Source organism: Schistocerca americana, chromosome X, assembly GCF_021461395.2.
Source record: "Schistocerca americana isolate TAMUIC-IGC-003095 chromosome X, iqSchAmer2.1, whole genome shotgun sequence".
In the NCBI taxonomy this organism is placed as follows: domain Eukaryota; kingdom Metazoa; phylum Arthropoda; class Insecta; order Orthoptera; family Acrididae; genus Schistocerca; species Schistocerca americana.
In genome coordinates this window covers 335,637,791-335,664,307 of record NC_060130.1, presented here as the reverse complement: position 1 = coordinate 335,664,307, position 26,517 = coordinate 335,637,791, and positions in this window count along the sequence as shown.

Sequence of the window (26,517 nt, the reverse complement as noted above, 5' to 3'; positions counted from 1 at the left end):
ACGTGGGCCAAGACGAGGTGCCACGCGCCTTCACAAAGTATTCTTCGATCGGACGCCACACTATTTCACTCTGTGGGATTCAAACGTGTATATTTTGGAATGGAATCAAACCTATATTCAGGACAGTGGTAATTAAAATGTGCTGTGGTGCCTCTCCTACTCCCAGTAGGCCGGTTTGGCATCCTAACCACCCTTAAAAATTAATAAATAAACTAACAATTAATACTGGGTGAGATTTTTTGTGACCGGGAGAATAAGAACTCTTCAGAAAATATGCACTCTTTATTGGTTTATAGCTACTAACTTTCTCTTTTTTGTGACATAAAATTAAATATAGGAAATATAAAACCAGTAAAGACATGAGACAAGCACGATAGTGCACAATTCTTCAGTCCCTAGGTACCAGCATTTTTTTCTCCATAATATTGCTAAAGCTTTACAATACGTGCTTTCCTTTTTGCGAAAGAATCTATAAGCAAGACCGTTTTGGCATACAAAGTGGCCATTTTTATCTACCTCATTTACATAAACAACACGACAGAACATAATTCACATAGTACCAATATCAAATGCCTATTAAGACTGTTAGAAGCTAAAAGTTTTATTTTAGGAAATAGTTTCACATTTCAGTTACATTCTCCAGTTTCTCAAGCATGTGATCGAAAAGAAGTAGTAGTACGTAATTTTTATGCAAATATGGAGACGTAATATTTTTCCATACAGTTTGTGTGATGTCCCCGTTTCCTCTCTAACAAACAATCTTGTCATCACTAATTCAGTAACTAATCCTGCCATTGTCAAAAATTATTATCCGGTTAACTTCGCTAACCCACGTTTATTCCCCGGTTAGGTGTTATTTCATGTTCGTACAACGCGTGTTCCTTGCTTTCCCGAAAATAGAACTTAAGCGGCTACCAACTTGGAACTGTACTATTCGCCCTTAGTAGTGTAGCGTTCTGGCAAAAATTTTCTGTCAAAATTTCATTTTGTTGGTTAAATGGTTCAAATGTCTCTGAGCACTATGGGACTTAACATCTGAGGTCATCAGTCCCCTACAGCTTAGAACTACTTAAACCTAACTAACCTAAGGACATCACACACATCCATGCCCGAGGCAGGATTCGAACCTGAGACCGTAGTGGTCGAGCGGTTCCAGACTGAAGCGCCTAGAACCGCTCGTCCACCAAGGCCGGCTTTTGTTGGTTACACCACGAAGATAATTTGTAATCTTTGTTACCGGTTGTTCGTGTTAGTCGTTTATTTCCACTGAGGTAGTCTGAATCTATGGATTTCGCTAACAATTATAGCAATGCTTCTCATTCGCAAACCTAATCAACCACATTAACAAACAGCGATTGGCATTCGCCTGTTTGGGTTTATTCAGCTCAGTTCGTGTAGCCCCGTCCCCTTTTGTCTGCGGAAGATTTTTGGTTTCTAAATTTGACGAAGATTCCGCTGGCAGAGACAGCATATACACTACGCACGCATTTATGTATTTATTTATTTAGTCCTTCAAATCCTATATGTATAGAATATATACAAAGATATTGGACATGGTTAGGCATTTACAAGATAAAATACAGTTTGTATTGCAATCCTAAGGACTAGATATTGAAGTAATTTAGCACAGATTCATAAATACAACAAACATTACAGGCAACATACAAATTAGAATATTAATAATGCATCTTTATTTTTGTTGTTTGGCTTTTATATATTCTGTCAGACTGTAAAAGCAATGATCAATTAAATATGCCTTTACTTCAGCCTTAAAACCACAGAGTTTACCTATTGATTTAATATGTTTAGGTAGATTATTGAAAATCTTTATCCCAGTATGTAGTGTGCCTTTTTGGCACAATGATGTTCTCACCCGTTTCACATGAAGGTCAGATCTTTGCCTTGTATTGTGTGCATGCATATCTTCATTTTTTAATAAGATATCTGGGTGTCTATTGATATATTGTTTGATGAAAACTGATGTTTCATAGATAAAAATGCAAGGAAGAGGAAGAACTGACAGTTTTTTGAATATGGGTCTGCACGATTTCGTATTGTTTACCCCTTCAATAATTCTTAGTATTCTCTTTTGCATCCTGAAAAGTTTAATATTTGTTGTTGTATTGCCCCAGAAGATTATGCCATATTTAATTACAGAATGCACATAGGAGTAGTATACATTTAACAGGCTGGCTTTGCTGCAACAAGTTTTTAAGATCCGTATCATGTAACAGGTTTTGCTTAGTTTTCTTTGCAAATATTCAATATGTACCGCCCATTTTGTGTTGTTCTGGAGCCAGAGTCCCAGAAATTTAGTGCTGTCAACACTTTCAAGAACTCTGTCCCTAAGTTCTATTTCTATGTTTGGGTGGTGCCTTCCTTTTACATTATAGAAATTCAGTGCTACTGTCTTTTCTTTGTTTATAATTAGCTTGTTGTAGCTGAACCACTGTTCTACACTGTTCATTGTTTGGATAGCGGAGTCTTTAAGTTTTTCTTCTGTTTTACCACTAATAAGGAAGCTTGTATCATCTGCAAATTGGAGGGTAGTTTGGCAATACTTGTTGTACATAAGATCATTGACATAGAGGAGAAACAGAATGGGTCCTAATACTGATCCTTGAGGGACACCATATTTCACATTTTCATATCCTGAATAGTAGTAGCTGATTTTGTTATGGTCAGTATATTGCACTTCAACCACCTGTTTGCGACCACATAGGTATGTCTTGAGCCACTCATTGGATATACCTCTAATTCCTAACTGGTCAAGCTTCTGCAGTAGGGCACTATGGTCAATGACGTCAAAAGCTTTAGATAAATCAAGACATATGCCTGTCACAAACTCACCTGCATCCAGTTTAGTATAGATTTCATTAAGAAATTCAAATATTGCACTTTCAGTTGAATAGCCTTTCCTGAAGCCATGCTGTGAAGGAGAGAGAATCTTATTTTTATTTAGGAAATCAGACAATCTCTTATAAAAAACTTTTTCTAAAATTTTAGATAATACAGGCAGTAGGGCTATTGGTCTATAATTTGAAACACATTCTGGATTTCCTTTTTTGAACAGTGGTTTCAGCTTTGCTGTTTTTAAGCATGAAGGGAGGGTTCCTGATGCCAGTGAGCTGTTGCACAAATGTGTCAAGGGTTCAACTAAGGCAAGACAGCATTTTTTAATAATTGCATCTGGTATTCCATCAATTCCACATGAGTAGCCTGTTTTCAAGGTTTTTATAACTGATAAAATTTCTTCAGAATTTGTGGGTGAAAGGAACAAAGATGTAGACACATTTCTCACACTATTGCATGTTGGAGGTGATATTTTGTTGTGTTCTTCCAGTCCACTCACCAACTCTTCACTTACGTTTGCAAAATATTTGTTGAAGGTCCCTGCAATTTCTGTTGGGCAAGAAATCATTTGTCCTTCATAACATAAGTTCACATTTTTATATTGTTTAGTTTCACTTGTTTGATTTTTTATAACTTCCCATATAGCTTTACACTTGTTTTTTGAGTTTTCAATGTATTTGTCATTTGCCATTGTTTTAGCTTTCCTTACAACATTTTTGAGGATCCTCTTGTAATTCTTCAGGTACAAATGAAATTCATGAGGCATGTTCTGTGTCTTTGCTATATCGTGTAATCTTCTTTTCTCTGCACAAGATATTCTAATACCTATTGTAATCCATTTGTTCTTCTTGAAGTTAGGTTGACATTTTTGCTTTTTTAATGGAAATGCAGCTTCAAAGTATGACATGAAGATTTCCATGAATTTTTCAAACTTTTTGTTAGTATTTTCACAGGTATACACTTCATACCAAGTTTCTTCACTTAGTCTCTGTACAAAAAGGTTTATTTGTTTGTTAGTGAATTTCCTTGCTTCTTTTACAAGTTCCTCTTTCTCAGTTGTTTCACTTGGGGTGTGCAAAGCAATAAACTGTGCATAGTGATCACTGAAGCCAGTATTAAGATTTCCGGCACATAAATTGTGATTTACATTTGTGTTTATTAATATCTGATCAATTGTTGAGCTAGTTCAGAAATCAACTTAGAATGTGTTCAAAAACCAGTGGAGTGCATCGAGCAAGTTCAAAGAAGCGCAGCACGTTTTGTATTATCACGAAACAGGGGACAGAGTATCACTGTCATAATACATGATTTGGGGTGGAAATCATTAAAACAAAGGCGTTTTTCGTTGCGGCGGTATCTACTCATTAAATTTGTCACCAACTTTCTCCTCTGAATGCGAAAATAATTTGTTGACGTCGACCTATATAGGAAGAAACGATCATCATAATAAAATAAGGGAATTTAGAGCTCGCACGGGAAGACATAAGTGTTCGTTTTTCCAGCGCACTGTTCGAAATTGGAATAATACAGAATTATTGTGAAGGTGGTTAGATGAAACCTCTGCCAGGCACTTAAGTGTGATTTGTGGACTATCCATGTAGATGTAGAAGAATATGTTACATTTATTCACATTCAAAGTCAAGTGCCAGAGCCTGCACCATACATTAATGCTCTGCAAGTGATTCTGCAAATTCGCACTGTCTTCTAGGATTGCTACTTTCTGATAGACAATCACAGAAATTGAGAACAGTCTGCCAGAGCTTTTGACACTTTGTACTAGATCATTTATACACACTGTTAACAGTATTGATCCTACCACACTTCCCAGGGGTACAGTGGAAATTACCTTTACATCCGTAAATTTTGGTGACATGTTGAGTTCTATTCACAAGGAAGTCTTGAATCCAGTCGCAAATTTGCTGTGATACTCAATAAGCTCATTTTTTTTTAACTACCTGGTAATGCGGGATGATGTCCAGTGCCTTCCAGAGGTCAAGGAACACGGCGTCAACCTGAGCGCCATTGTCTACAACACTATGGATCTCATTGAGGAACAGAGTGAGCTGAGTTTTGCAAGATATCTGTTTGCAGAATCCATGTTGATTTTTACAGAGGAGATTTTCTTTCGCCAAAAATTCTTGAGCATAAAGCTTGTTTCATAGTTATACAAAAGATGCATTTGCCGTATGGGTGTTCTTCAAAATAGGGACTTGTGCTTTTTTTCCAGTCACTAGGTACCGTTTGTTGCCCCATTGATCTATGGTAAACAACTGCTAGAAGGGGAGCAAGTTTTTTTGCATAAGCTTTGTAGAATCCTACAGGTATCTCATCTGGCCATGATGCCTTTCCACTACTAAACAATTGTAGTTGCTTTTCTGTTTCATTATCAGTTATCTCAGTATCTGCCATTTCGACATTTGTATGATGATTGAATGGTGGGGCCATGTTATGATCTTCCACGGAGAAACAATTTTGGAAGGCCGAGCTCAGTATTTTACTTTCTCTCTGTTACCTATCTTCCATTCTTCCATTCTGGTCCCAGTATCTTCACTAAGTGAATGAATAGAGCGTTTTGAATTGTGTATTGATTTTACGGAAGACCAAAAGCTCTTAGGGTTTTTATTGAGATCAGTTGACAAAATTTTACTTTCAAAGTCACTGAACACTTCTCTCATTGCTCTCCTTGTGTTCATTTTACTTCTCTTGAATATGGTGTGAAGCTCTCTTTTAACACGTAGCAGGTTTCCAAACACAGCTATCAAACAATGATGGGTCTTTTCCATCCCTTAATTCCTTGCTTGAAACGTGATTGTCTAAGACATATTAAGTGATGCTTCTGTATTTTTTTTCCATTTGTGCTCGACATCTTCATCATCAACACTGAATATTTGGTGCGGACTACTCAGATACTCTGCAATTCGTATGCTGTCACTGTTGCTAAGCAAATCTATCTGCATACCCTTCTTAAAATTCTTTGTAATACCTGCTATTGCAGCCTTATGATCACTGATGCCCTCCTTTATGTTAACTGAGTCGATAAGCTCAGGTCTGTTACAAGGAGGTATAAGATGTTACCTTCACTAGTTGGTTCTCTAACTATCTGCTCCAAGTAATTTCAGAGAAGACATTCAGAATAATGTCGAATGAATTCGTCTCTAGCACAAATTTTGATCACATAACTCTCCCTATCTGTACCCTGCAAGTTGAAGCTACCCTCTCCCCCCATTACAACAGCATGATAAGGAAAATTATTAATCATGTCCTACAAGTTCTCTCTCAAGTGCTCTACCACTACAGCTCCTGACCCATGACGTTTATAAAAGCAACTCAGTATCATTTTTGACCAATCTTTGATGCTTAACTTCCCCCAGATTAATTCAAATTTAGAATCCGTGATAAAATTGTTAAATATTATTGAGTTCCTTACTGCAATAAACATTCTGCCACCATCGGTGAGTAACCTGTCCTCGCAATAAATATTTAAATTTGAATTTAGGATTTCATTGCTAATCACTTTTCTGTTTCCAAAAATAACCTTCAATAAGCAACACTAATCCTGGGACCTCTTCTTGGATGCACCTGCTGCTTACTAATATCATATCAATCTTTTCTATATCTGATCCACGAGGACAATCATTTTCTAAGAACATTTTAGCTGTTGTAACTTCGATTTTATAAGGCAATACATCTCTGATCCAAAGGGTAGAGGGATTTCTCTTACATAAAAAAGCCTATGTGCACGCTACACATACTCTGGTACCCTAATAGCCATTTCCTGCTTTTAGTTCATGGCTAACCTGTTAAGGCAGGCCATACAATTCTGTACTCATAATAGAGGCTGAGAAATTTGCAACCAATACCATTACAGAGTCATCTGAGCCTCTGTTTTAGACCTCCCCTCTGCTCCAAACCACAGGACTGAGATCAACCCTGTGTATGATGCAACAACTAGACAGCTTAGCGTGCACTCTGTCTGATGCTAGTTGCCTTCACCAAATTAGCTAAACACCGAAAGCAACCAAGGATGGCCTCAGAACCCAATCGGCAGGCATCATTCATGCCAACACGTGCCACTATTTGCAGCCTGTTGTACCTGAGATCCCTGGTAAACATACTGAGTGCACACTGGCATTCTCTCCTACTCTACATACTATTTCCCTGATGGTCTCCATTATGCAACTAATACTTGAGCTCCCAGTGATTAACATACACATCCTCTGCAATGGTATAGACTGGGCAGGAAAATTGGCTGCTGGCCCAACAGGTGAGGCAACTCATGCTGGCTGAGAAGTATTATGAACACCGGGTAGCACCTCAAACCTGTTGCTAAGGTATAAAGAGTCAGCTGTGCTGACTCTTCTCTTTTTCACGTTCTGACCAATGACACACAAACCTACCACTGTCTGCCACACATTCTTGGGTGTGGATCAACTGGTCAGATGTTGTATTTCAAAAGATCTAGTGACAACCAGGTCACCAGGAGATTTCAACAGCACCAAATGTGTCACAGATCTCATCACCAGTGCCCTTATGTTGCCACAGCTTTGAGCAGTAGTCAGAAGCCTGTCAACCATGGCCAATGCAGATTCCACCTTTTCACAGATTCTGTTAATATTGCTTCTCTTGCTTAGTAATGTAAATTTTGTAAGTTCTATCATATCTCAAATTCATCTGCACAAAGATAGATAATGAATAGGATGATATGACAGCCAAATGCGGTGAATCAGTATGAACACCTTGGCATAAGAATTCCTTTCTAGAAGATTTGACCTGCCATATCTGTCAGTACTGTGGGTATTTTCAAGTTTTCCTACTACAATTAGTAGTCTGTGAATTTAGGGGTTGCAGCCAGATGATGTTGACATCTTGCCATGATATTTTGGCTGATAAACATGCAACCATCTTCATGTGATCTATAGAACTGTAGAAAACTAGTATATGTTGCTAAGTTTCTCCAGAAATTTTCCACATTGACAAAATACATAGATCTTGGCTGTATGACTAGCATATACAAAATTTAGTATCCTTTTGAACAGCACAAGCACACTGTAAAGCCACAGGAGTAGCACCCATTTACCATCACTTGCTTTTCATGCAGTGTGGCATCCTACATCCAGCAGTTCCCTCACTGGCTTTTACTTCACTGCCATAAAAAATATAGGAGTGAAATAAATCACAGTGCAGCATGATGTGTAATGACGAGTGAAGCAACTGCATCACACCCCCGCATTTGTCAACTTGGGAATTTATCCACACATGGGGACAGCCAAATGAGTGCATGCAGCCATACACACCAAGCACACTGCTGTGCCACTAGGCAGGATACCAATCATCTTCAGTAACTTCTGTCAACCGAGCGGGGTGGCGCAGTGGTTAGACACTGGACTCGCATTCGGGAGGACGACGGTTCAATCCCGCGTCCGGCCATCCTGATTTAGGTTTTCCGTGATTTCCCTAAATCGCTCCAGGCAAATGCCGGGATGGTTCCTCTGAAAGGGCACGGCCGACTTCCTTCCCCATCCTTCCCTAATCCGATGAGACCGATGACCACGCTGTCTGGTCTCCTTCCCCAAACCAACCAACCAACCAACTAACTTCTGTCAAGTTACATGAAATTTATTTGGCACCTCTCTCAAATACCACAATAGAGTGAAGACCATGCAGAACTGAAACATACTTACAGTCCTCTAGTGCCCATCATCAAATATTGATTCATTTGAAGTGCACATTTGTAACTGTTACTCATGCATGCCATTTGTCAAATTGAGAGGCCATGGACTGAAAAGTCAAGGCTCAAACTAGTAAAATTAATTGGCTCTGAGTGTGTCATTAGGTAAAAGCTTTTTAATCGGAAACTCTAAGGAGAGAGCACTTTAGTCAACGCACATAAACAAAAAAGTGTGGCCCCAAGAGCTGTTACAATTTTTCCACATTTATACCAGTCTACAAGAATATCCCACTTGTGATGGGCATGGACACAGGTGACTGTCTACTCTTTTTAGATCTCTTAATTGTTTGGAAAGTGATCAGGTCATTAGAGCTTTCTGTTTAATGTAAGTTGACAAATACAGATATGTATTTACAGGCATTTAACTGCCATGAGTCTTCACAAACTACACTGTTCAGTCACTTAATGTGACCACTTGTTGAAAGCCTCTCGTTTGACCTCACTGTATTCTGTATGCAATGCTCTTGACATTTCATCAATAATGTGACTGCCATTCATTTCACTGCCTATAGTTCAGTGTATGACAGATTTCATGCCGCTGTCGGTATACAGTCCACTTCTAACTACTAAATCTTTTTCAGCATTGGATTCTAAACCTTGCTCCTTACTATCAAACACGCTATTATCAACTTCTCTGTCACTCATCTTATCAACGGTTGTCGAACACTTAACAAAATGAACACTCTTACTCTAATTCTAGTGTTGTTGATTTGTGCCGTCACTGTATTATGTTGTGATATGATGGTTTGTTTACATCTAGCAAGTTCCTCATTGGGTAATGCTCTTCAGATGTGGTGACAATATTTTCAGATTCCTACTGGCTGACGTCTTCCAAACATGGTAGCCATCTCCTCAATATTCCTTTCTCTGGTTTTAAACGTGCCTCTGAATTTGATATTCTTCTCAATTTTGAACTACCCGATCTCCAAATATGAACTTTTTAATTTGTTACTAATAAACACTTCACAAACTATATGAGTATTCTTGTTTCTTGTGTTGTGAACCACTCATGTTCCATCTGTCACCATTTTTTAATAAACTCTATTTATACAAAATTCACTGTAACCATACCTTCTTAAACACTGAATTCTTTTCATAGTGCCATAGTTGGATAACATACTTACATGCTGGCTCTATTAGTCACTTTACAACCTAGTAATAAGCCTTGGACACCTTTTCTTCTTGCAATGTTCACTGTCCCACAGTTCATGAACATATGCTAAATAATGTATACCACACTCAGTAACTGCTTTTTGATTTGATCATATATATTTACACACAATGTTCTCTGTCTGGTAGTAAGATCTGTAATAAGCAGGAGTTTAAATATTGTAGATAAGTTATCAAGTGACACTAGTAGTCACCATATCAAAAAGATCTTTGATGGCAAACAAATACATGACTTTACATGATTTCAGCACTATCAACTGTGAGTCTATGTTTTGGTATCAATAACTAAATAAATTTTATGAATGTACATTCTGATATATTTCCACAGAATGACTCACACAAGTGTCTACACATTATTCATGTTTTGTTTTCCATGTATTGACTGACTCAGTTTCTGTGTACAACACTTGTATATAGGAGTGCTTAATATCATAAATTACATTTTATGGAACTACAGTCTGATTGTAATTATTAAACAATGATAAAAAACAGGAGAATTGAATGAGACAAAATCACAATGGAGAGTGAGGTAAATTTGCTTAACTAAGAGTGATAAAACTAGAAAAGACTAAAAAGGTACTAGAATTGCCAGTTGCCATTTTTTTATATAAAATGGTTGGCTAGTTTCATAACATGATTAATAAAGTACCAGAATCAGATCCCTACTGGTTTGGCTGTTTTGTAGATTCCTCTTTTTCACTCTGAACATAGTTTAACACTTATAGTGACCCAAGGTTTCTTTGAAGACTTCCTAATATTTCATTTATTTACTTTTACAGGAAAATGATTTTAAAAATGGTTACAAACTTATTAAGATGTACATTGAATTTGAAGCTGGTATTAGGCTCTTTGTAAGCTTCACTCCAGCCAATATGTTCTTAAGTTTTTTCTTAAAATCTTCAGTGGTTTGTCATTGATCATCTTTATTGCCTCCATTGAGTTTATCTGGACTTTAAATGTAGCTAAGTTATGTAATGTATCTACCACAGGGAATATGTGTGTTTCTTTAACTTAAGTTCATTGTATGAATACATTATCTGTCAGTGTACTATTATCATGAGCCGTGCAAATAGGTAAACTTAGAAGTGACACTAAACTGTCTAAGTTTAATAACATCCAACCTGTCAGATTCCTTTAAGAGATTTACATTAAACTCACTACAAATCAATAATCCCATCTTTGAGTCTGACAGACAGCACCCCAGGATATAATATTTTTTTATGAAAATGGACAAGTTATCCTGTGGTCACCTGTTTACTGTAACAATAATTGTTATATTGTTCAGTATTAACTGACAAGCACTTGATGCTAAATCACTGTCTACAGAAATTTCACTTACTTCTGTACTTTTGAATTTACATGCATTTTTGTGAAACTCCACCTTCATCCATAAACAGTCTACATGAATAGGCAGCTAACATGTAGCCGTCTACTACAAATATTTGTATGCCAGTGGTTACATTGTATTCAGACAGACAAATGATATCACTTTCTTATCAAATGCTGAGATCTTTGAAACAAACTAACAGCTCATTTACTTTATTTCTTATCTCCCTAATATTCTCATGAAACGCATTAATTTCCTGTCTCACTCTACTCTTATGTCATGAAGTGGAAGTCTGTAAATTTAATTTTCTTAAATACAGTCTGAATTTTTTATTTAACTGAAATACATTTGTCTCACCTGACCCCAATGGCCCCAGAGAATTCACTCTGCGTGTTTGTGAATTCACTTGCTAAACTCCCTAAGGTACACATTTATTTTCTGTTACTTGGCTAAGACTAACATTTGGCTGCACAAACCTTGTGACTATGTATCCTGAACCCAATTTTATCTGTTGCTGCTGAACTGCATCTCTCATAGTGGTATAGGGTGATATTAAATCCACTTTGGTTTTACAAGAGGGTACCCATCTGCATTGGTTCCTTACTTGGCTGGTGTTTATCATGAACCTCTCATCTATCACAAAGTCTCAGGCAATGGAAAAAAGTAAAGGTGATCACATACATGAGGAGGACATAATAGTGAACCCACAAAATTAGAGACCAATTTCCTTAACATCAGTTTACTGCAGAATTCTTGAGCATATTCCAATTTTGAATGTAATAAATTTCCTGAGAGATAAAAACCTCTACCCATAAATCATCATGGATTTTGAAAGTATCCCTCTTCCAAAACTTAGCTTGTCCTTTTCTCAAATGATATTCTGTGAACTGTGGATGAAGAGCAGTAAGCAGACTCCAAATTTCTGGATTTCTGGAAATTATTTGATACAGTGTTCCACCGCTGACTTTTAACAAAGGTCCAAGCATATGGAATAAGTTCTCAGGTATGTGAGTGGCTTGAAGGCTTTTTAAGTAATTCAACAAGGTACATGGTCTTGGACCATGAGTGTTCAACAGAGATAGGGGTATCATCTGGAGTGTCTCAGGCAAGAATGATCTGACAGAGAAGGTGAGCAGCAATGTGTAGCTGTTAGCTGATGATGCTGTAGCGTACAGGAAAGAGTCATCAGTGAGTGACTGCAGGAGCATATAGGATGAATGAAGGAAGCTTGTTAACACTGATGTAACAGCTATGCCTTGCTTTGTGAAACATGCAACCCAAAGATTAGACCCATACTCAATCTGTTTCTGATCTCTGGTAGTCATTCCTTTCCAGTTACACTCACAAATGGAGCAGGTGGAAAGACTATATATGCCTCAGTACAAGCCCTAATTTCTCCTATATTCTCTATGTGGTCCTTATGCTGAATGTGGATTGTTAGCGATAGAATCATTCTGCAGTCAGTCAAAAATGGTGTTTCTCTAACCTTTCTCTTATAATTTTTCATGAAAGCAACATTGTCTTCCCTCCAGAGCTTCCTATTCAAGTTCACAAGGAATTTCTGTAATTCCCATGTGCTGGCCAAACCTACCAGTAACAAATGTAGCATTATGTTTCTGAACTGCACAATATCTTCTTTTAATCTCACCTAGTGGGGAGCTCAAATGCTTTAGCAGTACTCAAGAATGGTTTGCATAAGTGTTTTACATGTTTTCTCCTTTATAAATGAGCTATACTTTCCTGGAATTCTTCCAATAAACTGAAGTCAACCATTCATCTATCCTACAACTGACCTTATATGGTTGTGCCAAATCATACCACTTAGCAGAGTTACCCTCAGATAGTTAATCAATGTGATTGTGCCATAAAGTTCACTAGTAATATTAAATCAGAACAATAAAGGATTGTTTCTTCTACTTATCTAAATTGACTTAAAATTTTCCACATTTGTAGCAAGCCGTCATTGAGCGCACCAAAGAGGAATTATATCTGAGTCACCATCTATAATTATTTGGTTATGGGAACTTGAGTTTTTGGGCTAATAGTGACTAGTGTAACTTATCAGTAATTTCTGTGATTTCTTTTAATAACCAACCACCATTTAGAGATTGCACTTCATCCACATGTCATGTCTACTGGAACTGTACTTACAGACTTGGTAATACCTCAAAAGTGTGCACATGTCAACATAATTATTAAACATTCTCTGAATAAACAGTAAATGTTAAAATAAATTTATAGAAGTCTTCAAAAAAGTTTTATCGATATAAATGTAAGTGCAAAAAGAGCAACAATCACTGCTAACCTATCAGTTGTTACACTGGTACATAAGTTGCTTTATCATTTAGGCAGGTTGGACATTATGTGGCATTTTAACCTGCACTTGGGCTGAAATCACAATTGTCTCAAATAAATGAATAGCAATTTACAGTTCAATGTAGCACCACTAAACTGATGTCTTGCCACACCATCTCTCTGACCGTATCTACTATTATTTGTTTTGGACCTGTGTTCATGAGCAGCAGGGTTCAAATGATAATTTGGCTTTTTAGATATGTTATCTATGGTTCTGTGATTCACATTATGCTATAAATCAGATTTTTTCTTCAACAAATAACAGGTCAATTTATTTCCACTTCACAATTAAGCATATTTTATAGCTATATATACACACTTAGAGCCATGTACATTCAAAACTATTGACCCTCTATTTTCTGTTCCATTCATACCTCTGTTTAAGTTAATAAGTCTTTCCAAATTATTCTATCATTTACACATTATAGATACCACTAGATATCAAACCTACTGAAATTACTTCACAGAAATAGTTCAAAGCTAATACACAACCAAACATACACTAGGTATGTTTACTCCTTATCAAAGTTATCAAAATGTACATATAAAGTTCAAAAATGAAACTTCCTATCTGAATAAAACTATATGGTGGATTGAGACTCAACCATGGGACCTCTGCATTTCCCAGGCAAGAGCTCCACCATCTGAGCCACCCAAGCATGACTCACAACCCTTCATCACAGTTTTAATTCAGCCACTTCCTCACCTCCTACCTTCCAAACATCACAGAAGTTCTCCTGTGAAACTTGCAGAACTAGCACTCCTGGAAGAAAGGATATTGTGGACACATGGCTTAGCCACAGCCTGGAAGACATTCCCAGAATGATTTTTCACTCTGCAGTAGAGCGTGTGCTGATATGAAACTTCCTGACAGATTAAGACTGTGTGCTGGAGTGAGACTCAAACACAGAACCTTCACATTTCACAGACATGTGCTCTACTGACTGAGGAACCCAAGCATGACTCATGATACATCATCACATTTTTACTTCTGCCAGGACCTCACCTCCTACATTCCACACTTCTTGAAACACACACAAACTGTGGCTAAGGCATTCACCACAATATCCTTGTTCCAATCCTGCTAGTCCTGCAAGTTTTGCAGTTGAAGTTTGAAAGTTTGGAAGGTAGGAGATGAAGCAATGGTGGAAGTAAACTTGAGATGACAAATCATGAGTCAGCTTGTGTACCTTAGTTGGCAGAGCACTTGTCTGCAAAAGGCAAAGGTCCCAAGCTCGAGTCTTGGTCTGACAAACAGTTTCAGTCTTGCATGAAGTTTCATATCAGCACACACTCTATTGCAGAGTGAAAAATCATTCTAGAAAGTTCAAAAAATTAATGTTAAGTTCACTATGTGGTTTTGTACACATATATAAAGCAACTTACCCTTCTGCAATTTGTAGGTCAGTATATTCAGTTAATGACCAGACAGGCATTTTGTCACAGTAACTGAGTGTGGCAGTTGGAGAGGCCGATTCTGCCTTTTTTGATGTTATCACTCCATTTATTCTGCACTTTGGGAACTTATAAGCATTAATTGTCATGAGTCAATTTGCCCATGAGTGTGTGCTGTACAACTACTGTCAACATTAGTATTTAAATAGGTAATAAGACTTACAGAAAATAGTAGGTTTCCCGATGTACTGCTAATGCATAATATTTAAGATTGCCTAGGTAAATAAGATATCGAAAGAAGAGGTGTGCCAGAGAGCTGAGGCAGGGAAGTTATGTCATTTAAAGCTTAACCAACACAGAAGGGAAATACGCATTGGCCATTTGCTGAGACATGATACTACCACTGAAGGGACAGCAGAGCAGAAGAACACAAGAAGTACAATTTGATTTCTTACAGCACATACCAGCCACTCACTTTTACCTTAAGTGTCTTACTGGCAGCCCAAATTAATTACTCACAAATAGAGGGAAAGTGTTAGTGATAATGTATGGGTTATGATATTTCACATATATCTGTGAGGAACACAATTTTGCTGAATTCCAGATTATAAGCCACTCATATTCCCTATAAGCTTCCAGTCTAAGTTCCCACAAAGGAAAATAAAATGATTGTGGTAGTGGCTCTTATTCCCAAGCACTGAACTGACTGACACTCATCATAGACCCAGCCAATGCAAATTGTCTCCCATGAACCTTCATGGACCAAGCTTGATAAGTACAAGGCAATGAACTTACAAATAAATAACAATGTGCAAATTATTCTAGTATAATTCCCTGTTACTACACACAACATAGATCCATGTACAGAGGGAACCACACTACTCTGCAGAGTTGCATCATCAGTTGAGTACAAGTTGCCACTTCATCTGCCAAAACGATTACTGCAATGTTTTATAACATACTTCCCACTACAACATATGGTCAATTCAACCAGTTTCATAATGTTGTTGGTTATGGAGAATGATGACTGTAGGATTATTGTCTTGCCTACTTCCGAGCCATTGCTACTCCAATTACTGTGAAGGTCACATTGGCGAATTATACACAAGACAGCATAACACTATGTTTGTTGGACAGGCATCGAGACGGGAACTCAAAACCTGGTGCAAGCCTACTTTGCATGTGCTCAGACTCTGGCTGCCCTGTGCAACATATTTCTCCCTGGCTCAGGTGTGAGCACCCTTGGAAGCAGATGCACACTTATTCAAAAGAGGTATATGGTTACTGGTAGTGGAAGCCATCTCAGATTTTCTATATGTGGTTCAGATCACTGCCATCACTAGAAATGTTACAATCTTGGGTATGGGAAAAGTACTTTCCATGAAGAGAACACACCAAATGATGGTTTCTGATAACTGTCCACAATTGCCTTCCTCAGACTTTTGGAGTTCCTGTAAATGCAATCACAGCTATAGTCAGCACCTTATTACTATTCTATTCCATGCACTATCTAATTCCAAAATGGGACAAATTATCCAAAGAAGAAAAATAATACTATTAACAGTGGCTGAAGAAGACCTAACAATCTTGTTTGCAACATATTGTTCCATCTCCATTAATTGCGACTTGCCTGTAGAACACTTGCACATGTTTAGATTTTTATTTTGTTCAAATTGCCATATCCAACCCAGCAAGCCCATTGTCCACTGTCACTAACATATTACCACATGAGCACGTGTATCTGTATGTGTATGTGAAAGCAGGGTGGTTATCATTGGCCATTGATGGTACCAATACACTTGAAGACAGAGTCAGCTCTTCTTTCATCATAATCAACAGTTGTAATGACACAATCATAATTATGAACTCCCTTTAATACAAAAATGGGTCACCAACAGACACCAGACAAGGCCTGGATCTTCAGCTATAGGTCAGCACTGACCAACATGCATAGGCCATGTTCACCACCTCTGAATCCATTGCCAGATCAGTACAAGTAGAGTGTTGAATAGCAATATCAATGTCCCACCAGAGCTAGGGATACTCTCTCACCAGAAGGCAGATCATTGATGGCCATGGTAGCATAAGCCATAGCAACGGTTGGTGTCAGTGTGACATCATGATACTGTTAAAAGTTGCCATCACAGACTGCACACTTCATGTGATGTTCAACACTCATCACATGGCTTACTCAAGCTGCCTGTCAGACTACTCTATGGACGATGGCCCTGGGCTACCTGGGCTACATTTGCGGATGTTATTTGGACTGACTGTGACTATGCTACTGACAACTTGCTGTGTTCTGGTTTACAGACTCCTACTTTGGCTTGGTAACTGAACCAACACGTTAAAAGTTATTGTGATGTTCAAGCCTGCAATGGCTTTCATATGCTTCAAAAGAATCATGAGTCAGTGTGAATAACTGTTTGGTGATGAAGTGCATCAGACATTATATGTGGACTTACAAATAATAGTGCAGATGCTGATATTTTAAATACACGACAAAGACAAAAGTCATTGCAGGGACAGCTATTAAGGCAGCTACAAGAGCTATAGCAAGGACAGGAAGAACAGAACAAATACACGGCTCATTCACATTAATGTGACTGCCACCTATGTTTGACATTAGTGTGCAATAACCACTTACAGATGGAAGGTGGAAGCAAAAACAGTGGATGATATATAAAGCATGGTGGGGGACGTATTAAAAAGTGAACTCATTGCTATAATGTGGAAACATAACAATTTATCTGACACCCAAAAGGGCATGGGCATTGGTTTACAGCCCAATAGCAGAAGAATTTCCAAAATGGCAAAGTTTGTAAACTGTTTGCATGCTTCTGACATTAAAGTACACTGGCATGGCAAAATGGTTGTGAACAAAATTGGTGCCAAGGCAGCTGTGGTACATATGGGCCACAGACAATAGGGGTCAATGATGGCTGCAGAGATGCGTGTGGGTAAACAGACATGTAACTGTCAAGCAGAAAACTACCCAGATGAACCAAGAGGCTACCAACAGCTGCTCTTCAAAGACTGTTCATTGAACATTTCTGCATATGGGCCTCTGAAAAGGACACCTGGTTCATGCACCCGTTCTGACTGCTGTCTATCAACAAAGAAAGCTAGAATTTACACACCAGTACCACAACTGAATGTCCACTAAGTGGTGACAAATGGCCATTTCAGAAGAACTACATTTTGTGCTCAATCAGAGAGATCGTCATTGACATGTACAGTATGAAACATCTGAAAGCAAACTCCCTGCAACAATCATAGGATGAGTAGAAGCTGGAGGAGGGAGTGTTATGGTCTGGGGAATGTTTCTGTGGCATTCCCTGCAGATCTCATCATTATGGAAGGCACAATAAAAGCATGTACCCACCCCTACATACCGTTTTTTCTCGTTAGAATGATGGCATCTATCAGCAGGATAATGCAATGTGTTACACAGCTTGCAGTGTACACTGAGCAGCCAAAACATTATGACCACTGCCCATCATGGCACTGGATGCTGCCTTATGGTGTTGCAGGCCTGTGATGCCGTAACAAAAGTATGTAAGTGGAGAAGACATGCATGGGTAATCACTCTAGTGAAGATATGGGTTGCAAATGGGGAACCCCATTCACATAACTGATTTTGACAAACGACAGATTATTATTATTATTATTATTATTATTATTATTAATATGCAGAGACTGTGAGTAAGTATCTTGAAAACAGCAAAGCTGGTCAAATGTTCATGTGCTACAGCCATGAGCATCTATGGAAAGAGGTAGGACAGTGAAACTATCACTAAGCACTAAATGGCTGGATGTCCACGACTCCTTCACAGAATAGAACCAATGCCGGTGTGCATGCAAGTGCTTCAGAGCACACTATTCACCATACATTGTTAAATATGGAGCTCTGCAACAGACTGTCCCTACGTGTTTGCATGTTGAGTCAACATCATCAATTATGATTGCAGTTGCCATGAGACCATCAGGATTGAACTGTTGATCAGTGGGAATGTGTTGGCTCATCAGGTGAATGACACTTTTGCTACACTAGGTTGCTCGTCATCTCCACATATGCCATCATCAAGGTGAAAGGTGGTTCAAAACATGCAGCAAGCCATGGATGCAGACTGATGGGAGCAGTGTTATGCTATGAGAGACATTATCCTGAGCTTGCATGGGACCTGCAGCAGTAATCAAAGATATGGTGACAGCTGTGAATCACCTGCATCCCTTCTTGCTTGATGTCTTTCCTGATGATGATGTCATCTTTCAGCAGTATAATTGTCCATTTCTCAGAGCCAGAACCATGCTACAGTGGCTTTAGGAGCATTAAAGTGAACAACTGTTGATCTCTCATCAACCAATTATGCATAATTTAAATCCTATTGAACCCATCTGTCCTGCTATCAGCTGCCATCACCACATATGCAAATCAATGACCCTTAATTAACGTGAATAACGTGACCTGTAAACAGACATCTAATTCCATGTACCCCCAGAAACCTACCAACAAACTGTCGGATGCCTGATACACAGAATCAGTGATGTATTTCATTCCAGAGATCGAAAAAACAAGCTATTAAGCAGATGTGCTTCATTTGAAGAGCACACTAGATTTAAACCCAACTGAGAATTCATAGGACCACATCGATCAGGCTGTTTGCACTGTGGCTCCTCAACCAAGAAACTTAGTACAGCCTATCACTGTGCTGGAGTTGGCATGACTCCACATCATTATCAGTACCTTCCAGAACCTCATTGACTCTCTTACAGCATGTTTCCCAGATGGCCAGTTTGGAAAAGGTGGTTATTTAGGCTTTGGCAGGTGGCCACATTAGTGTGACTGGACAGTGTAGTTGATGCACGAGTAGAAATTCTGGAGCTACATCTTACAAATGCAGAAATCTCCTTTAGCATAGGTATCAACTACTTCACAGTTACCACTTTTACTACCATTTGAAAAAGCCATATATGGCTAAGAGTCTTAATATGTAAATGACTGCTACAGAATTTTCCAGTTTTTAAGGTACGAGACACTGTCAGTCCAAAAGGCTACTTTTTGTTGTAAACTGAACAAGACTACATATGCTAGCCTCTGCAGCAGACCCAAAAACACTTATTTGTATAAATGTGTGTGTCACTAGCAGCATACTATCATCACCAACAGATTAACAGACATTAGAACATAAATATCCTTTGGATTCCAATAACCTCAGACACCATATATGGGCAATTTTACTCATAATAGACTCATGCAGTAAGAGCCAGATGGAAGAGGTATGACACAATTCCTTAAAATTATAGGTCCCTTCACTACATCAAGTATTACCAATAACCAAAATCAGAAATAGTGTTGATGTGCAGAATGCATAAATGTACTGCAGATAACTGGCACAGCAGAAAAGAGCTGAGATTCACAGCTGCAGCAAGCATGCCCCAGGCATGTGCCACACCAACTAAAGAATTGTGCATGGACTTGGTACCTGAGCAGCAAGCCTTTTAAACAGTTAATGAACCACTCTGAACAGTGGTTATTAGAGTGCTACATTTATGTTCCTTCATGCATGATGACTCTATTAGGAATTCAAAGCAGTGAAGGAAGATCATAAATAATCACCACTACAACAATGGAGAAAATTTAGTTCAGTAGATTTCTTCTACAAACAGATCCAGTGTTTTCCAATATGCTTCAGACGTCAATTAGAAGCCAAAATACAAAATTTGAAATTTTTCAGCAATGTATAAAAGTTTGTAGCAGAATGTTATACACCATATAAAATGTCAGTTACATCAGTAAACAGTCATTATTGTTTCCAGAACACAAGTACAACAGTAACATTATCAAACATGGTAATGTACTAGAGAACAGGTCTACCACTGCTGTCACTAGCTGACAACTGTATAACTTCATATAACAAGAAAAGAATATCAGTGAAGCTTACATTCAGAACAGAAGCCAGTCAAAAGCAAGGATACGAAGTATCCAGTACTTTCAGGTTCACTTTGGTTTAAGATATTCGTTTCCTCAGTTTAGAACAACTCTCTGATGAACTTAATGAACCATTTCAGATCAACCTTGGATGCCCCAACGAATTAAAAGCCCATTTTACCTTGAAACCAACAGCAACCACTCAGTTTTTTGGAGCAGCCTTTGTACCAACTCCCCTTCAAGCAGTAGTAAAGAAGAAGTCAGAGTAACTCTAGAATCTCTGTGTTGTCAAATCTGTAAATGTGAGCAAATGGGCCACACCTATCATATGCACAAAAAATAAAGGGACCTATTGTGGCTTTGTGAACATTTTAATATTGGAGTCAGTTCATTGTCCTTAGTACAGGCTTATCTCATTCTGTGGGCAGAAGATAGCCTAGCAAGGTGACTTCTGTAATGTAATGAAATGTGTCAAGAGAAATGAATGCAAGTCCAGTATAAGTGTTACATTGAAAGTTGGCCCACGGTCATCTGCGGAGCTATAGTCCATATATCTGGATGAAGTGAAATAATGTAAGGGAAGAGAGGAAATCTTTTATCTTGCATTAAATAAAAGAACTGACACAGAATGAGAGAACCTCTATGGTTTAATGTTGACTAATAAAAATATGCTCCACACTGACGGGCTTCTCTCACTATTGAAGGGCGTGTACAATCTGCGCACACATCAATCTCATAAGGACATGGCTTTCATATACAAGAGACATTTTACCAGTTTGCAGATTGTGCCTTTTGGTTTTTATTGCAGCATTTGCGTCTTCATAAGCGGATGGTGTCAGGTACTAAAAGATGATTTACTGTCCAAACAAGCAATGTATATGGCTGATATCCTGACTGCAAGTCTCATTTGGAAAGAGCACAGTCAATCAATACAGTAAGCCTTTTAGAAGCAGTAAAACAAGGAGGCATGACAAAATATTTAAAAATGTACAAAATTTGTCAGTAAGGTAATACTGTTTGAAAGGTCAATTGTAAATGGACTAGTAATTGTACCAGATAATTTGAAGTTGCAACCTGTATCTACTTCATGTGGAACATTACAGATCTCTGTCAAGGACACATTGTTGATGTCTGCTCAGCTGATGTTTTCATGACTTTGAGCTCTAATCTATTAGATCCATGTAATTTTATCTGTATCTGGTATGAAGACATATCTCAAACGAATGATAAATCTTTATCTGCTAAGCACAATACTGGAAAGAAATCTGAGCACCATAATACAAACAGGCCATAAATTAGTACTTTTGTCTATAACAAGATAAAAAGTAAAATACAAGAGAGTACTGTGATTAAAGTTTACCTACATAGCAGGTTCTGCGAAATGGATTTACAATAGGAAATACCTGCAGAATTAGTGTGGTGTTCCTGCCAGATACGCAGTCAGGGGATGTCATATGGGAGCATGTAATGTTATCCAATGACTCTGTCACTTGACACAGTTCCCAACATTAGTAACTGTTTGCACACAAAGAACACCAGCAAGTGCCCACAATAAACTGTGTTCTTCTTGTTCTGAAGCATGGTGGAGGATCTGTGATGGTTAGGTCAATAGAAGTATGTTATTTCCACGCTTTGAATCACATCTAAGTAAAGGACTTCTGCTACAGTTTGTGAAATACCTTAAAGTAGCTGGTGTAAAATAATGAAAAATAATAATGAAAGCACAAATATAATATCGGAAACTGATGAAATTTTGGCAGTCTATAGAATATATAACAGGCCATATACAGGGTGTTCAATTTAACTGAAGGCATTGAAATATCTTAGAAACTACACACTGGATCCAAACAATTCATAGTTAAAATTTGTTCATCTTAGAAGGCACATCCAAGGACACCAAGCTTGATCACCCAACCTGCTCCATATATGGGGATGGGAGGCAACTCTGAAACCTTAAATAGGAACCCCAATTTGCTATTACAGTTTCGGATTCTACAGAAAATAATAGATAAGTTTGGTCAAAGCTTTTTTTTCATTTCACAACAGATGACACTATAATCAAAAAATTCAAAATAGGTAAAAAATCTTATGTTTCAACATGTCATCCAATAACACTTGAATTAGTCACCCACCTCCATGCTGCAAGGGTAGGACAGGCAATTATTTCACAACTTCTGATGAGAAACATCATTCTCAACATTGTATTCCTCTGACAAAATGAAAATGGGACTGCTCCATGCACTACTGTTGCTATGTAGTGAATTACAACTTATTATAACAGGCAATGCAGTCCCATTAAAAGTTATGAAAGAACTTCCTGTCCCACCTTCACAGTGTGGAGGTGAGAGGCTAATACAATTGTCATTGGTTAAATTTTGGTTATTTTGCTACAAATGTGGGTTAAGATGATCTGGTTATGGAAGTTAATGGTTACTGGTATGTCAATTTATAAGTGTCAAAGGTTAAGATAAGATTTTACCTCTATTAATTCCATTGTTAAACATTTACTGAACTTGTAGGACATAAAACTTACTTGCATCAGATCATGAACTTAGATGCAGGGGTAAAATAATACAAGCCCTACTAGAATATTGTGTGCATATATTCAGCAAGTTTAGGTTGAAATATTCTTCAAGAAAATTAGATTCATATTTTCCACAAATTCTTGAAATTACTGCAATTAGTGCAGTGTCCAGTTCCATACAAATTGTGGTTGTCAATTTTCTTACCCATATACGTTCTATCAACACTCAAAATACTTGAACAGCTACTAAGAATGCTTACTGATTTACACATGTAAATGGAAAGGACTTACTTTGCTGGGTATTGTGGCTGATCTATTGTAGGCACTGTCTTTGTAGCCTTTTTTCTGTTGTGTGTAGTCAGATCAAGTGGGCCTTCTGTACCAGCTACTTCTGCTGCATTGTATGGTCTCCAGACTGGAATCCTAAACACACACAATAGTCTTAGGCCCCTTACTTTTTCTTGTGTATATCAATGACCTTCCATCAGTAACATTACGATGCCAACTTTTTTTGTTTTCAGATGATACAAATATTGCAGTAGGTAGTAAATCAATTACAGGCTTAGAAAGGTTTGCTAATGAAATTTTTGTGGATAGTAATAAAAGTTTCCTAGCCAGTTCTCTGCCACTAAACCTGGGAAAAACATAGAATTTGAAGTTCTGAACTTGTAAAAGGTTTCCCATATCTAAAATATGATGACAAGCAGGTAGAAGACATTGACAGTGTTAAATGTTTGGATTACATCTTGATAATAAATTTAAATAGGAGGAGCATACCACAGTACTGCTGATGTGCCTAAACTAATCTCTATTTTCAATGGAAATGTTGTCAGATATGGGTGACATAAAAACAAAAAAATCTAGTGTACTATTCTTACTTTCATTCCATAATGTCATACAGGAATATTTTATGGGGTTACTCATCAAGCCAAGCAAAGTTTTTACAAGCCTCAAAACGTGCAATGTGAATTATTTGAGGCATGAACTCAGGAACGTCCTGCAGAGGGCTGTTTAAAGAACTGGGGATACTAACTACTGCTCTCCAATATATTTGTTCCTTCATGGCATTTGTCATTAAAAACATGTATTTTTTTCCAAACCAATAGCTCAGTTTATGGAACCAGTATTAGAAATAACAACAGCTTTCTCAGAGATTGAATGTCATTAACTTTGGTTCAGAAAGGTGTCCACTATTCAGCAGTATACATTTGCATTAACATGCCAGCAGTCGTAGAAAGTTTAACGAATAATAAATTTCAGTTTGAGAAGAGTATAAAGAATTTATTGGTGGCCAACTCCTTCCACTCCATTGTTGAATTTCTTAACAAAAATGACTGATGTGTTTATGTTATTAACCACATAATATCAATAGTGCATGCAATCTGACTTCTTTTCAAATTTTGTGCAGTAATGCAATCATTGTAAACAAGTGCTGTAAAATGTTTTTTATTTTATATTCTTTCTTTGCTGATGCATGGCTACAATGGTCTTAGAATTATCATACACACCTAAGTGTATTGAACATTTAATACCTTGAAACAAGTTTTATATGCTTTTTTTCTGACATGTTCCACATCCCAGAAGATCTCTTCACTATGTACCAATTGGAATGAAAAGTACATCTAATCTAACATCTGAGTTCACTGGCTTTCAGTTGTGCAAGGAATGTTTCACCAAACCTTGACTGTCAGACTTCTGTTTCTGTTGTCATGTACACACTGAATAGTTTTCGTCTAACATGCTTTAGTTGTTTGTTAATTGTCTATAGGCTTTGTGTGCAAACAAACACCATATACACTTTGTAAACAATGCACACTTGTGCAGTGTGAGTAAAACAAACTTGAAAGTTATTTATAGTAAAAATATTGTACCTGAAGACTCATATTGTTTTAAAAAGGTAAACCTTTTGTGAACTACAGAAAAGTTAATATGAGTTGTTGATGTCCGTAGCTGTGCCTTTCTTGTTTTGTAGCAAACTGTGCTCTATTATGACATTATATTTTGTCTTCTGTCCATCAATTTCCATAGACGAATATCTATGAGAAGTGGATTTCAACTCCACAGTTATCTACTTTAATTTTGTTTCACCATTCAGTCCAATTCCTTCATTATATACCAGTCCATATATTCCTCTACATTTGTACCCTTCTAAGCAGTCACAAAGCTTACAGTGTGTCTTACATAATACTTCAGTACTGGTTTACCAATGTGCAGTCCCATTTTCAGATGCAGAATATGTAGAACCACTATTAAAACGCATTAAAAAAACACACATTTCGCTGATTTTACTGTTTTAATCACTACATTATACATATGTGTGAGGGTGGAATATTTATTATGACTTGTATCCAAACTCATAGGCTTGGAAAGTTAATATTAAGATATCAACTAATTACAATATTTTTCCTTTGTTGTCTACCACAGGAGACTGTTGAGAATTTTGCTTAAGCAATTGAGGTGAACACAAAAACATCCTGAAGAGGTTGCCACATTCTCTTCTTACAAAATTTTGTGTCTCTACCTTTAATCTGACTTGATATACAGAAAAACAGCATAAAAAATACTGAACACAAACTTTTGTTTCATTTGTAATGACCTAAACTTTGTTAGTATGTAAATATCTAACCTACCCTTAAAATGGTTTGTGATTTCTGTTGATAAATTCAGCTGAAAACGTTCATAAGAAGAAACTGTTTCCATCATCATTGACAAAGTTCTCTATTTACAGTCAACCAACATCTATGGAAATCCATTGACTACTAAATTACTGATGATAGTTCACAGTACTGTTTTCAGAATAAAGAGAGAACTCAGTTATGATGTGTGGATTATATTTTGATGCATACAGTTCATGCAGCTCAATAAAGAATTGGATATTTTCTGTTCAGTTTTGTATAGGTCTGAGAAAATACTTACCCTCCTCCCATTTGTTTCTCAGCATACTCTGTTGATGGGCGAATGACTGGTGTGCCACAGAATGTTGACATCACTGCACTTGTTGCTCTACATTCCAAATTCCTGAAAGCAAGATGAAATGGTCAACAGTGAGCTTTACAATATATTGCCACTTTGTCACTACAAACTGGGAATGCTGTAGAACTACTGAAGACATAAGTTTGTTTGCATTATGTTCGTATTTGTTCAACATTTTGGTTAAATACTTTGCATCCTCAGGATGTCTGTTTTGCCAGCCACCAATGATAACAGCCAAAATCACCTTTTTTCTGGATAAA